The sequence below is a fragment of the Callorhinus ursinus genome, unplaced genomic scaffold (assembly GCF_003265705.2).
Source record: "Callorhinus ursinus isolate GAN/ISIS: 27379988/994484 unplaced genomic scaffold, GSC_fseal_2.0 scaffold3, whole genome shotgun sequence".
NCBI lineage: Eukaryota > Metazoa > Chordata > Mammalia > Carnivora > Otariidae > Callorhinus > Callorhinus ursinus.
The window spans coordinates 36,292,213-36,308,626 of NW_027397065.1; the positions used below are offsets into that span (position 1 = coordinate 36,292,213).

Here is a 16,414-nt window from a genome sequence, read left to right on the forward strand (position 1 = left end):
GGCGCTGCTCGTTTTTCCTGTTTTCCTGTGTGGCACTACATCCATAGCAGGCTTACCTGCCCCAGGTAAGGGACACAATGTCGGAGACTTATTAGGGGAGACAGGAACATCCTCTCAGAAAGGTGATTTTTAAATGTAAACCTCCCCCCATACAGATAAAGATTCAAGCCCCTACAAAATTAGATCATTTAGAACTCTAGGCAATTCTAAAGGTAACTGTATTGAGCAGTTAGGTCGGTCTGAGCTGAGTGTGAACTCTGTTTAAGCAGGAGCATCCCCACTGTCCCTGTCCCTGCTTTCACCTCCACAGTGGTTTTACCTTGGTTTTACTTTTGTGTGTCTGCCCCCAGGTTAGAAACCAGGAACACCGTGATCTCAACTTTAAGCTTCCATGGCAGGTTCCTCTTAGAAAAGGAACACTACAGGCAGAGCTTGATGGCGGATTGGTAAGTGGGACTTTGTGAGATTTGGGCCACATGAAATGCTGCCTCACCACCAAGCGGTGACTGGAATTCAGAGGGGAAGACACTGGCCCTGGGTGGACGGAGAACGGCTCCGGTGGGCTGGGAGGTGAGAGAGGACACAGCTCCCTCTGGTACCTGAGAAATCTCATGGTGTGGGGGGCTCCTGGGCTCAGTCTCCTGGGCTGGACCATACCCAGGAGGTCGCTGTGAACACATGAATGTGTTTGAGCCCGTGCGATTTTGAAATAGAGTTGTGGAGTTGACAAAGAAATCTGTCAGGCATTTCACCCACCTCAACAATTTGGTGATAACAAATGCTGCTTACAGAGTATTTCATCATTAATAAACTTCACCCCACACGTAAACCTTTGGAGTAGGTCCTAGGACACTGAATGTACAGAAGAATACATCTGCCCCAGGGAGTCTTGCCCAAGACCTGCCCAGCATCACACGACTCATCATGGTCCAGCACAGGCTTGAAGCTGTGTCTCCCTACTTCAAATTCTGTGTCCTGAATTGCTGAGTTGCTGGAAATGTGTGCAAGGGAACAAGTGAAGCGGGAGGCAGGAGGTGGCTTTCTCGGCAGCCTGGAACTCTGACTTGCTCTGATTCACCCCATTTATTCACACAGGAAACAGCAGGAGAGAGACGCAGGGATGACGAACCTAAGGTAAAGATGGGTGAGGACACCTCAAGGAGCTGGAGGCTGTAGCAGTCAGAGAATGGTCCAGCCCATCACTTAACAGGGGTGAGGAGGGGAGAACTATCTCCTCTGGGTTCAGAGAAAGGAAAGGAAATAGTACACACACACACACACACACACACACACACACACACACACACAAAGTGAGGACAGCTAAAGACCATGGTTTTTATGTTTAAATGAACACTGGAGAGGCAAAGGACTGAGTTTCCCACCCATGTCTCCTGCTTCACAATTGTTAAATATAAACAGATTCCTTAGTCAATGTAAACTCAACCCCATGAACTTTGGGGAGAGAACAAGGAACCTGACCAGGAACCCGCAGGTGGTTTAGCTGGATGAATTCTGAATTAGAATCCCAGCTCTAAACTTGGAAGCTCTATGTGACCTTGGCCACCTCAGAAGCTCTCTAGACCTCAGTTTCCTTACCTGTCGAGTGAGTGGTTTGAAATAGATCAGCCCTGAGGGTCTGTGTGGTTCTGATATTCTATGTTCCCAGCACTTTTGGGAGAGTTACCATACCCTCATCCTCTATGGTTTCCAGAGAAATAGCATCTGTCACATCAATGACACAGTATTTGTATCCCTCCCTTTATTTTTCTTCTGCTAAGGTGTTTTAATCCTGACAGTATAATAGAATAAATCACAGCCATCAGAGATGGGAGTGACACTGGCCACACACATTCGAAATAAACAGTCAAAAATCACTCACCCATGCCTTCCCCTTTGCCCACAGCCTCTGCTGTCTGACAACACTAAGGTTGAACTATGATTTCCATCTGGCTGCTCAGATCTGTGCACCAAAATAACCCTCTGCATTGTCTTAATAGTTGTAATGATACTCTGCTCTTCAGCAGCCTGTCTGTTCAGACCATCTCAATATTTGGACTTGACTTCTTCCCTCCAGCAAGTATTGAGGGAAGAATGGTTGTTATATAGTCAATCAACAAACGGTTCTTAGTGCCTACAAGCAGCAGCACTACAGGTAGATCGCTTAGGTTTGATTTTCTTTCCACCACTTCTGTACAAGTTGCCTGCCCTTGGGTAGGGTAACTAACCTCTCAAAACCTTGGTTCCCCTTAAGCATGGTGATGATTTTTATTTATGAACCTCACAGGTATGAGGCACACATACTAAGGTATGAACCTCAGTAACTTTAGCTATTAACATTACTGTTACTCCTTTTTTTTGCCTCTGTGTTAGACAAGAGAAGGCAATCATTAGCGTGATACAGAATTGCAGAAATAGATGAAGGTAATAAAAAGCTTCAAAAAAGACAGAGTTCTCAGAATAATTGGCTTGGGGGCTAAATAAGTCCCATAAATGGGTGATTTTCAAGATGAACTCCTATCCACTTCTTTGCTTTGTTTCCTCAACACGTAGCTTAGCTGGCATCCCTGCACCCATCTGTGAAAGCTATCTGTGAATGAGAAGCTATGATATTCCATACAACCAAGGATGGGTATGTTTGTGTATGACAGAGGGTTTTTTGATCTTAAAAAAAAAAAAAAAAAGATTCTTCCCTCTTAAGAAAAAAAGGACTATGACTTACCTAAATTAAACCACCTTTAAAAAGCCAAGGAATGAATCACTGTCCACTAAGGATGACTGAGGAACAAGAAGTCAATATTCACCATGCCTTCCAAGGGAAGTGGCAAGGGGTGGAAACTAGTGGAGGATACATGGTTTAAGATAAAGCAAAAAAGGATTGGACGCACTGTTCTGATCCAGAAAGCGAGACTTAGGGATAAGGGCCATGATCGGATTGAAATGTGCTTTCTTCGTGATCCGCAAAACATCCACTGCTCATCTCTGTAATTCTTAGCAAATTCAATACAAGGAGTGAGCTTAATGCCTTCCATGTATAGATGAACTCAGAGACTTCACAAATTTCTGTCAGACACACTTGAACCAGCCTCTAGCACTTGGGATGCTGTTTCCCCTTAAAGTAATCCTGGATGGCTTGTACCTGTTCTTCCTGCTTACACTCCACCTTAGGATTTGTTTCCTCACTGAGAATTCAGTGACTTCTTTGTGCCGTAATGATATTCTACTGCTCTCCAGCTGAAAATCCTCAAATGGTTTCCACTGTCCTCTTGGTTCTGATCATGATCTCTGTATTTCGGTTTGAGCATGTGCCACTTCAAATGATGCAATGTGTTATCAGTAACGTATTATCATGAAACAAACAAACAAAACCTCTGTGAAAGAAGATTCCTTCTGTTCATTTCATCCCTGCCTCAGCCCCTTTACAAAATGTGCCGAGTCCCTGCCACAGCATGCTGAATCCTTCTAATTCTGTTAAAGACCGAAAGCAAGTACCTCACAGTATTAAGCTGCTACAGAATTAAACATTCTATGACAAATCATTCTCCCGAGATATAAACTGAGGTTGAACAAATAGTAAGTTGTTCACACAGATATTAATTCTCTCTCTTACGACTCTGAGATCAAGCCATTTGAGTTTCCTCAAAAGGGTTAATGAAAGACCTGAAGGTCTCTGAAATCTGAGGCTGAAATTAGAGCATGTGTTATTATTACTGTTTTTGTTAGTCACCCAGAACACAAGTAAGATGTATGCTTAGAGGATATAAAAAAGAAACAAAATGCACGTTGGCTTTCACTCAGGGTTTGGCTAAAAATACATTCCAACATGCAGCACACAGGCATGTCCTAGAAAGCTCGCATGGTACTGGGGGCGGCCAAGAGGCAGCTCTGGCTTTGTTTGGCAACAAAGATCACTTGATCATGCAGAGAGCAGGGGGTCTGGCAGAGTCAGCTTTGAGTAAAAAAACTGTGCCTTCCAGTGTTCCTTCCCAATCTACTGTGGCCAAACTGAAAGAACACAGGGCAAACAGATGCCCTAGGGGGAGGGACAGAGGGGGTAAGGGAGGATGGGGGAGAGCTTTGGGACCAGATGCGATCCCTCCAAATTCTAATGTATGATGAGAATCTCTGTTCAGCAAACATTTATTAAATGTCTCTGTGAATGGCACTATAGCTGGTACTAAGGGGGATGGAAAGATGAATGAGGCACTGTCTTCATCCTCAAGGAACCTACAGGGTATATTTACAGCTTGCTTTTCTGCACGGCAATCTGATGTGATGGCTTTCTAAGGGGAAAAAGCACTACCATGTTTCCTAGGCATGTAGTGAGAAATCGCACATGTACTAAAAGCAACAACAACAAAGACAACCAACGAGGGAACTCTTTCTATATTTTTGCAACTTTCATACAAATCTAAAACTATTCTAAAATTAAAAGTTTACCATTAAAAAAAAAAAAACTAACCAACCAAACAGAAATCATAGTGTTTCTTATGTAAAACAAAATAAAAAACAAACCACAAACATTCTAAAATCTAGTAAATACCAGGCCGTATCTGGAACACAAGCTCAGTGCCTTCCTTTTCAATCAATTCCCAACTAAGAAGTCCTACGCTGGCATCTTTGGGAGCTATGTCTCCCAGATGGGACAGTCTTCTTTTGGCCTACACAGTGTATCTCCAAATGATTTAGCTGCCAAAGGCGTTGACCCACCATGCCCTAAAAGCAGAGGCTGAGAAGAATTCTTGTGAATAATTACTTTATTTGGGAAGTGACTCAGAGGAGCAGGAGAGAGGGACAGGGTGAAAAACAGGACAGAGAAGAGCCAATATAAGGATGAGTGATAGAGTTGGCCACTGTTGTGGGAACCTAGCAATGACGGTGCTGGGACCTTCCAAGGAGCCTTAGGCTATACTTCTCAGGATGAAGGAGAGGAGCTTTTGACATTAGCTTCCTATCCACTGTCTTCTGAATCCACTGGTCAAGGTGGCCCTATAGGTGCTGATTCTGGGATGGCTTACACTTGATTGTCCTCATCCTCAAGGGCATTTAGCACCTTATTGTCAGAAAATTCCAGGGCAGGAAAAGAGGCCGGCATGTCGTGCAGAGCTTACTTAAAGAGCTCCAAGAGTACATTACAGCAACATTTCAAACCTGAGGATTTTATGAAAAAAAAAATCCAGATTTCTCATTTTCTTGATAAGTTGTGAGATCTAGAACACTAGACTTGAATTCCCCAAAGGCACCAAACTGCCAGAGCTGAGAGGCACTGCCTGGACCTACATAATCCAAATCAGGACAGTCCCCATCCCTGACACATAGTTGAAAACCCAGCTTGTTTCATTCCTTGAGCTTACCTGCCTTCTCCTGTGAATGTTGGACTTTTCGCCCTGACTTGAACTATTCTTAGACTTCATAAACATTCACAGTGAAAAGCAAGCAGGGACTTACTATTAATACTATCTTTCCTCCCTGGCTTCATCTTTCAAAATAGACATAATTTTATTGTGTTTCTTCCAATAGTAGGTTTCAATTCATCATTACTGCTTTGGTGTTGAAGATGTTAGATCAATGGATATAATTAATTGATTACGTGCTATATTCCAAGTCAGATGCTCACATTAAATCCTCACATTTAATGTTTAGCAGAATGTAAGATAGGAAGTAGGAGTGCTAAAAGAATCAGTCCACTTGCTTCCTCGGACTCAGAACAAAGAGGTGGACCCTGACAACCAAGGACTTGCAACAACTATTATGCAGGCAAATGGCTGCTCATTATTGGTTTGGAAATACTATATAAAGAGCTCCCAGCAACATGGCATTTATTAAGCAAAGCCCTCTAGGAATTAGGAAGCTCTATTGAAACCAGAATTATGGGCTTTTGCGTGAAAAGTGAGATTCCAAGTCACTGTCCTAAGCATGAGGCCCTGAATGTTTGAAAGGCTATCAGTTACCAAAGTTATATTCCATAGAGTTCATCCAGTGACACTCGATCCTTTGAGATGTTTATTTAAAAATATTGATGCCTTAGTCCAACCTCCCAGTGATTCAGATTTAATTAGTCCTGGGCAGGGTTTGGGCATGGGGACTTTTCAGAACTCCCCAGAAGAGTCTAACGAGTTGCCACCGGTCCAGAGAAAGAAATGGCATGGGGCTGTGGCCACCTTCGCTGTCCCCTCACTGCTCAGCACCTTGCTGTAGCCTCCCTGCTGCTCAGCCTCTGGGTTTGTGAAGCAGAAAGTGTGAAGTGGGTCATGTCCAGGCCAGGCTTTTGCAACACATACAAATGGGGGTCGGAGTGTGAGCATTCACTGAATTGTCATTGTGAACTAAGAAGAATTTGAACCCAAGGCTGCCAGATGAACCAAGGTCTTTTTAAAGTTGACAGTGTCACCTGGATTGGCAGTCATGTTGAGAGGAATTTGTTTGGACTACGGATATTCACCCTGCAGTTGACTGGACTTCTTCTTTTTTTTTTTTTTTTAGAATATTAAAGTAATATTTTTCCCTTCTCTCAATGTTCCAGCCAACAGATCCATAGAAACATATTTAATCCACTGGAATTACTCTCTAAATAAATTCCACATTTTGGTTCAAAGCGCTACAGATAAATTCAGTGCTTTAATTCCCACACGTGAAGCGGACTTTACCTGTACAAGGACGAACTGAGAAGCACACATTATACAGCCAAGGTGGCAGCAGACGTGGGGGGATTTAAAAGGAAGTGCTTCAAACTATTTTTAAAATAAAATGCATCCCACTGGGACAGCAACTGCCCAATGCCTACTATTCATAAATCAGGGTGAACAAAGAGAAGCTTCACATTTTGTGGCTCTGGCCAAAGAAAAGACCTGAAAAGGAGGGAGAATAACAGATTCAGCTGAGAATACAACGGAGCCCATCTGATTTTCTCTGCTTCTTTTTGTTGTTGTTGTTGTTGTTGTTGTTTTAATTCCCAAAAAGATCTTTCTATCTTGGAGAAAATACATTAAAGATAATGCTCATAATAACTTGGGGAAAATATTCCAAATATTATAAAAGATTGGTGGACATTATTAAATAAGTCTGTGTTGCATTTATTTTTAATATCTTTGCACACACTCAGTATTTGTTCTAATCGCTCCCAGCAGAGATTTATTGCTAAAGTAGATCTGACTTGAGGTTGAGTGAAAAGGAAAGCAATCAGTGCGGGAGGAATATTGAGTAACTTGGTGCAAGGGAGTTTGGCTGCAGCAGGGAGAGAGGGCTTGGGAGATATGCATGCCAATTAAGGTGCTCAAGAAATGAACATGAATTCATTTCAGGTACATACTAGCCCCCTCCTCTTCATACGTCCATAGGGATGCTTCTGGAATTGCCAGAGCTGAAAATTAAATTATAAACCTAAAACATGACACTGAAAATGTAATGTCTCCTTTGATACTATCAGTGCAATGATTCATCAGTGGGTGGGGCGGCACCCCTCCTGGACCCACACCGTAAGGCATGGTGAGCCCGACATTGGCAATTACTCCATCTCGCACAGCAGTTTCTCTAAAGCTCCCGGTCAGAATTATATCTTGTCACAGATCCCATTGCACCAAAGGCCTCCTACACATATGACACAGTAGGTCCCTACAGAGGCACAACTGCAATCCGTGGCGCCAGCCTAGGAAAGTTCAGAGTGGATCACCAATACTCCCAGAAAGCAAATGTTAGTGCAATGTATGAATGTCAGAGTGTGTTGGAGAAAACTCTTGCAAGCTGGCATTTCACAGTGTGGGATTTGATACTGTCACGCTGGACAGACACACAGCCCACGTGTTCTAAGTTCCTTTTCTGAACTGTGCTTTAAATTCTTCTTCTTGGAACAGGAAACAAGCCGCTAATAAGAATAAATTCTCTTGGAGTTGCAACCATGAGTCACTGCAGAGAACTTCGCTTATCTCCCTTTTCGCGGGAGTCTGAATCCACAGGCCCTGTATGCTGAGTCACTCAGACTGAGGCTAACGGTCACAATAGCAGCTCATGAAGGGTCACCAGAGTTCAGAAGGCAGAGGTTTCACCAAAGAGGTGGTTCATACGTTAAGCCTTGTGGGAAGAAAGGATTTGGAATAGGCAGATACGTATTCTACAAAGAAGAAATGGGCAGAGGAAAGTACATGCTCTTCCGGCTATTGCTATGGCCTTCGGGGGCTGAGTAGAGAAAGTCAGTGACTGAAGAGAGAACTGGGAGAAGACAAAAGGCAAGAGATGTGGCTTGTGGCAAACTGGAATGTGAATGGACTGGCCACAGGCACTCGATTCAACATTTCTAAAGCACTCTGTAAGCCAGACTAAACGTATGTAGGGGCTGAGTATGCCTGTGTGCATTAACTTTGTAACCTCTGATTTAGGGGATAAAAAGGAGGTCACCTCTGAGTAGGGGAGTGGGAAATAAAATTAGCCCTGTCTGATTTACTTAGGCCTAGAATATGCAGTCAAGGTAGGACTGAGTAGAACGTGTAAAGGAAGTTTTTTTTTTTCCCCATTTTCTTTGCAGGATTTTTCTTCTTCCTTTTCCTGTCCATTGGTTACCTGTGTTCCCATGTGAGCTTCTTCTTTCTTTACCTTGTACATTTTTCCTGGATGATCACACTGAGTCCCAAGAAATTATTAGTTGTCAACTCCTAAATCTCTATCCAGCTCAAATCTCTCAGCAGAATTTCGGAGCCTGTACGTTTAGCTGCCTATTAGATATCTCTACATGTGCATGGCCTAAGGGCATCTCCAACTCAAAAGGTCCACACTTACACATCCTATCTTTATCCACAAACCACCTCATCCTATGTTTCAAACCCCAGCGACTAGCACTAACATTAAGACAGTTGCCATAACCAGAAACTTCAGTCCTTGAATCTTCTTCTCTCCCTCACCTTGCGTCAGTTGGCAGGAAGTACTGACCCCACATTCTAAACATCCTCAGTTTTGCTAGTCAAGTTACCAGTTGGCAGGAATACAATACATACTCACTTGCACACACAACATACCCCTCACACACATGCTGAGTCTCTGATTTATTAAGCCAATGACAGAGAATGAATAAGGTACTGTTGTCACACAGAAAAGAGGTAGATAAAACATAATCTTTTTTCTGCATTTTTCTTGCCATGGATCCATAGGAGGTTTTCTGTTGCTGATGCCACTCTTTATGTAGGCAGGAACCTAACAAGGTTGTGGGGAAAAAAAATCTAAACTCTTGTAACAATGCTACATTTTTATACTCAGGCGTATGTAACCACTCCAGGGGAACCTGAACTAACAATCTATGCACTTCCATTTAAGGGCTTAATTACAACCATTGACCTTTCCTGGTCTCTTTAAGTAAACTCAGCATCAGAAAGGTAAATTTCCCAATGCCCAAGAGTCCCAGAACAATATATCTGCCTCCACTTTTACAGAGTCCTAAAAAGGACAACAATCTTTGTGGCTTACCAACATTTTTCAAGCATCTCCATCATCCCAAGTCAGACTACTAAGCTCCCTTGCCTCCATGAAATACACTCTCCTAACCTACCTCACTGAGCATCTTGTCTCCCAAGTCAGCATTATCTCTTCAAAAAGCATCATGACCCACTTTCATCCTACTACTCTAGCTCATTTGTCCCCACTCCACATTCAGCTAACTTGAACTTCTTTTAGATTCTTAGAACAACCAAGCTTTGTCATCTCTGGACCTTTGCACGTTCTACATCTTTTGCCTGACAACTTCTTGCCAATCTGATCACCCAACTCCTCATCCTTCAAGTGTATGAAAGGACGTCACAATTTCTGACATTCCTGATGCACAATTCTGGGTTAGATGCCTCTCCAGAATTACACGATATTTTCCCTTTTTGGTGTTTATCAGACATACCTAGTTACATGTCTATTATATCTTTCCTTTTTAGGATCACCAGGCTTTGTGTGATTACAGACAATGTTTGCCTTATTCATTGCTCTACACCATAACTTAACACAGTTGCCTCATGGGTACCCCAAAATATATTTGGGTTAATTTGAGTGAAGGGGCAAAAATAGGGCAATGTTTTAGAAATTCAAGACTATCTATGATACCCCCCCCCAAAAAAAAGTGCCAGGGGAAGGACTAGGGAAGGAGGCAATTTGAACGGTGAAGTAGTTGTCCAGTCTTGAAATGTTGGAAGGTTCCCATGGAATGAGAAACTTGGACAAAAGATAAATTAAGAAAGAATAACCATCATAACTTGATGAACATCAATATAAAGAAAAAAGAGTCTCCTTGGAAGACCAAAATGCAAGAGTTGTGATACCAATTCCCAAAAGCTAGGAAATAAAAATGAAAACAGATTTTGAGGAAAAGACAATTAAGTTTTCTACTGGACTATTTAAGAAGACATACTCCAGGAGTAGTTAGAAAAGTAGAAATGGAGCTCGGAAATACCATTTATGTTAGACTTGAGTATCAGCAGGATTGGGAGCATCTTGTATGAGGCCAGTCAGTATTCCTCACCCACTTCTGATACCAGAACCTTTCTTTCCAATACGGAATTCATTCCATCCAGTTTAGGAGGCGCTCACCATAAGCCATCTCCAGGCACAGAGCAGACCTAAGTCAAAGACATGGCCAAGAAAAGTCAGAGTGATAGAGGCATCAGCATGTGTTCCCTGCGAGGCCTATCCGGATCTGACCCTTTCCAACAATGTTACGGAGGGCAGAGAATGTGAGAGTGGGATTATCAACAGACATCTTCAAATAGATTCTCTCCAAAGAATAAAGCCAAGTCAGAGAATGAGAAATAAGAGATGGTACGTGTAGGTCCAGATGCATTGTTAGATTCTCCAGTGATGTAACACAAGGCATCACATATTTTGCATAAGCTCGTTTCAGTCGGAATATTATCTTACTTTCACTTGTAACTGAAAAAGTCTTGAAAAGTAGCAACAGTGAATGTGAAGTTATAGGAACTGGACTGTTACAAAGAAAGTGCCACAGAAAAGAAAGAACAGAGGGCTAAGGACGAAACAGGAGAAGAATCACAGGACAAGAGCAAAAAAAGAAATTCAATTCAGAGAAAGATCAAAAGTAGAACACAGAACTGACAACAGGTAATTATTTAACGGGCAATAATTAGGCAAGCACAAAGATTAAAATTTGAACAGTATAGATTTAATACCAGAAGGGCAGTGAACACAACAAAGAAAATCCAGAGAAGACTGAATCACTAAGTGGCAAGGACTTCCAATTATTACCTAAAGAGTGATGAGAATGGATTAATTTTCTCCAGAGTTTATAAGGATAAAACCTTCTCTTAATTAAACCCGGCCCTAAAATTCACATTTATTTTTATGCTATAAAATGCACATCTTTAAAACGAAGTCCATATCCGATGACACTACCTTAGAGCATTTTTTTTCTGATCCTTTTTCTTTGTTTACTTGTAAAGTTGTTTGACTAGAAACTCTCTTATAGTGTGTTGGCATCAGCTGACAGTTGTTAGATGGTATTGTTCCTTTTTCTCTAAAAATAGGGAATTAATGTGTGAGTTATGTTCGTCTTTGGTAGCAAAGGGTATGGTGCACAGGGAGTCAAACACACTATCAACAACTGGAAGAAAAATTCTGGATTTGAAGATGTCAGAATTTTTGCAAGTCGTAAGAAACAAATCCAAGGGAAAAATATTCTCTTGCACACAGTATTAGGAGAGGTGGAGAGCTGATGATGACCACTTTTGCTGGCAATGGACTTAAAATGACAATAATGATAACCAGTTGCACCTATTCAGCACTTATTAAAGGAAAGATGGCATCCATACCATGATAAATGCATAATCATAAAAACATTATCCCAATAACTATAATGTGGGAACTTTTGCAGAGGGAGAAAATGAGATTCAGAGGTTCTACATTCTAGAATTTGATCAAGCTCACACTGATGGAACACATCAGTACTGGGGTACAGACAGTTGAACTTTGGGTCTGCATTCTTAACTGCTTTCCTATGTACCTCTCAAATGAAGCAAGAAGGATTCAAATTAGCCAGCAAGAAGACAATGGATCATATTACACTGAAATGTTGTAGATTCTCTTTTTCTCAAAAAAATAAATAAATAAATCAACAACACAACCAAAGAATAAGAAGCAGCACGTTATTCTCAGTTGAGTTATGAAAAGAAGTCCTGCCTAGAAGTGGGAAAATAAATTAAAAACAATCTTTTCAAGGTACTTTTTAGCCTTCCAAATACTGACCTGACAAACTTTTGAACTTCACTAAAACTCTTTGTAGGTAAAGGGCTGGGGTTTTCAATACAGAATCTTTCTAACTGTTGCTTTGGATACAGTGTAAAAATAAGTTTTTTAAGACACTGGTATAGGCAGAAATGCTCACAGGTTTCCAAAGTATTTCACCAATTCTTATATACATTGACTGAATGAATACAGTTAACATTTTAGCTTATAGTGGCTCATGAATTTCTAGCACATTAACACAGCTTAAATTTATGCTATGCCCGATTACACAGAGTAAAATATATTGCCCCAATTATTTTAAAGATCACAAGAGTGAAAACTGGTTTATGAAATACCAAAATCAAACCTAGTCTAATAAGTGTATGTGTGTACATCTTTACGTATTTTTTAAGTGCATCAAAGGGCTGGTGCAAGTTATTTCTGTGCTAGAACTGATTGACAGAACTGATGCAAGCATATTTTCAAAAATCCAATCTTCCCCAATTCTTTCTTCAACCTTGACCCAAAGAGACAGCCTGAGGAGCAGAGAAAGAATTCAATCTTGGCCCCCTCTCCAGAGACTTGCGCTACTAACTAGAAAGAAGGGCTTTTTGAGGCATGAGAAGCCTGGATGAATCCTCTGGCCCACTGGGCCTTGCCTAGCACAGAAACCAGTCGGTTCTGCTTTCCTGAGCAATATCATTTAGATAGCAACACCTCTCTTGGTTAGTGTTCCAGGTTGAGAGGTTGTGGGAAAAGATGATGACTAGAGGGAAGGGCAAAGAATTGGTGCTGACAGCCTGGCGCGCATTCTGACAGCAGGAACTTTTTCCTGCAGTGGTGGCTGGTGGAGAGCTACTGTAGGTAGGAACGCTTACACGGAGTTTGGGACAGTTGTGAAAATGGCGGCAAATGGGTGAGCACAGGAACCAAGATCAGCAGTGCTGGTGGCAGCTCACGGGACATTCAAGGTAGCAACTGCAGTTCCTACAGTAAGAAATGTTTAAAGGTGTTGATACCAAAAAGGTTTATAAACTGAACTTCACAGCCTTTGACTTAGGCTTTAAGAGCTTGTTTATTTATTTATTTGGGAGGGCATCAAACACAGTAGTTCAAGTTCAAGACACAGCTCTTGAATCCAGCTTCTGGGATTTAAAACTTGTCCTCACCAATTCCTGTATTTGTGACCTTGGAATGATTTATTTAACCTCTTCATGCCTCGGTTTCCTTATCCAGCAAAAAGGGAGCAATAATAAGACCCACCTCACAACACTGTTGTGAACATTCCCCTGGGTTAATATCAGCGAAATGCTTAGACTGACACCTGACATATAGAAAGTGCTCAACGAACGTTAGCCATTATTCTTTTGTTATTCTCATTGTTCTTGTTTAATACATCTGAAAATGGTGTACTAATCCCAGTGAAACACAAAATGTAGACCAGAGTCACAGGCACATTAATATGCAAAAGCAGAGTTCAAGTCTAACTTGAGGCTCGTAAGCCATGGGGGAATGTCTTGTGTATCACGCTGCTCTACACCCTAACTTCAGGGTCCCAAAGAACAAGCTTATACAATCTGCCTGGGCACTTGGCTGACCTTCATTATCCGAAGTGGCATCTATTTCACAGGTTAGACCGGGGCTGGGTCTGACCGGGGATTAGACCACTGGTCACTTTTGTCAGGTGCATTAACTCTCAGACCACTAGGATGCTATTCAGTGCAGAATTAGTCATTTACTAATTACTAATTACTCCAATGGCCACAGACCTAAGGTCAGCAATTTTCTCCCTTCACACCAGGAGGATCCAGCATAATAGAGGCCAGACAGGTAATTTGCATTGTCTCTTCTTAGGAGCAGAGGCTGATCTTGTGTTGAAAGCAAGCGAATAAGGTATAATTTGATGGGAACTTCCATAAACTTCTCATAGGAACACCTAGCCTCTCTCTCCTGCTGGGATCTGGCAGGTTCTCACATGTGAGACTTGCAGATACTTGCAGGGGAACTGGACAGGGTCTGACCCTGGCCCCACACCACTTTTAGTAACTGGCAATTCTTTTCCACTCTGAGCATCTGGAGAGTCATCCAACTGTGTTTGCCAAACTTGCTTGAATGTGAGAAGCATGTTTGTTTTATGATCAGTGTCTTGGGTTTTAAATAAGAATACCACAGGAGATGATCCTGCTATGATCCTTGCTAATGTACCTCTAGGCTAATAAGTTCTGAGATGATCCTGCTCTTTGATTTCATGAATAAGAAAATAAAATGGGAAATGCATGACATTTAAAAATTATTGTTATTCCTGAGAGTAAAATTTATTTTAACCCTCTCTGTAGTGGCTAAGTTTCACGTTGACTATGATGCCTGCCAGATTGTATCTCCTGTTCTTCCTCTCCTTAAATATGTGCTTATTTACTTCCTGAGTTCAATTTTAGAACCCATCAAAGTAGATCCACTCAGACTCTGACTACATTTTCATGCATAAATTCATAGATGTCTTCAGAAGGAACTGTACTTGCATATGCAAATACTTTCCAATGCCTTTTCATTTCTACTTTTGGCCTGCAGTTTTTAATTCATGCAAACACATTACACAAACAAATATGGGCTCAATAACAACACACGGCATGTGTGAATTGTTAATTGCAAAGCTATGGGTTTGATATGGCCAAGCAACTTCCATTATTATCAATGGAGAGGAACAAGATTAAACAGGAAGAATAAAGGTATATTTGAACATAAAATCCCAAGCATTTGGTTTCATTTTATGTAAATATTAATAAGGGAAAAGGTGACAGGACAATCCACAATTCAACAACAATCTGGGATCGACAGCTCAGTGCACAATGATCCAGAAACCAGGATGCACCTTTAATGAGACTTAGGAAGAAAGCTCAACATTTCCACACAGAATCATAAGAAACAAAAATGTATGCAGCAACACTGTAAATAAAACCAAAAATATAGTAGAAAAATGAAAGGCTTCCAACCATGCTGAATGTGCATCACCTTTCAAAATATTTGAGTCTTGTATTAGTGACGCTCTTGGAAATAACAAGTGCCCTAATACTTTATATTGGAAATTTAAACAGTCTCTTAATTAATTAAGCTGGGATTCTTCATATTGTTTTCCCCAATTCCCACTCATGCACTTTGGGGTCAGGAGAGAACTTAGTGAAGTAAAACATTTGTTGAAGGTACTCACAGATCAAAAACATTTGATACAGAGCAATTTTCAAGCAACCCTCCCCGTTTGAAGTGTGTTTTATTTATATGAAGATAACTCAGAAAAGGAGAGTGTAGATTAAATAAAAATTGTATCCCGCAAGGGTCTACTATTGTAGTAGAAATATAATTTAACTGTTTCTCTGATTTTTTAAAAAAATATTCTGTTAAATATAAAAACTGGAGCTAGGTTAACTGGGAGCATACAAAAACATGTTTTTTAGAACAAACACTGGACTCCAGATTTGTGCGTGTGTGGGTATGTGTGTATATACATAGACAGAGAATACGTATGTGTGGTGTTTTCACCAGGAATGGAATTCCAAGCTATCAAATGAATATTTGTGATCCCCCCCCAAAAAAATCTTATATTGAAACCTAATGGTATTTGCAGGTGGGGCTTTTGGGAGGTGTTTGAGTCATGAGGGTAGAACCCTCATGTGGGTTTAATGCCCTTATAAAAGACAACCTGGAGAGCGCCCCTGCCCTCTTCAGCTATGTGAGGACACAGGGAAAGACAGCAGTCAATAAACCAGGAAGCTAGGTCTCACCAGACACTAAATTTGCTAGTACATTTATCTTGGACTTCGCAGCCTCCAGAACTATACAAAATAAATTTCTATTGTTTATAAGCCACCCATTTATGGTATTTTGTTATAGCAGCCAGAAAGAACTAAGACACAAGCTAAAGTATCTCATGAGGAATTGAATTAGTTGCAATATTCAGGAACAGGAACAAGGAACGAGAAATAAAGAATCAATGTAATAAACAAATGATGCAATAACCTACCAGGCAGGGCCTGGAATCTTGGCAGAGTGACCCTTGCTGATAGATTCCCTGTGGTTTTGTGCATTCACTTGTAATTTTGCTAAGCTGTTTATGTAAATCACACATGGCAAGGCTGGTCCACAAAGCACAAGACATGGAACTCATGAGTCAACCTCACCATACTGCCTCCCAGCACTGTTTTTGCTTTAAGTCTACATGTCC

General features: G+C 41.2%; 1 protein-coding gene across 3 annotated transcripts in view; it reads right to left on the reverse strand.

The window, feature by feature from the left end:
- Positions 1 to 16,414, reverse strand: part of TENM2 (teneurin transmembrane protein 2) — a 1,506,090-nt gene that overhangs the window by 901,623 nt on the left and 588,053 nt on the right. The window lies entirely within an intron of this gene.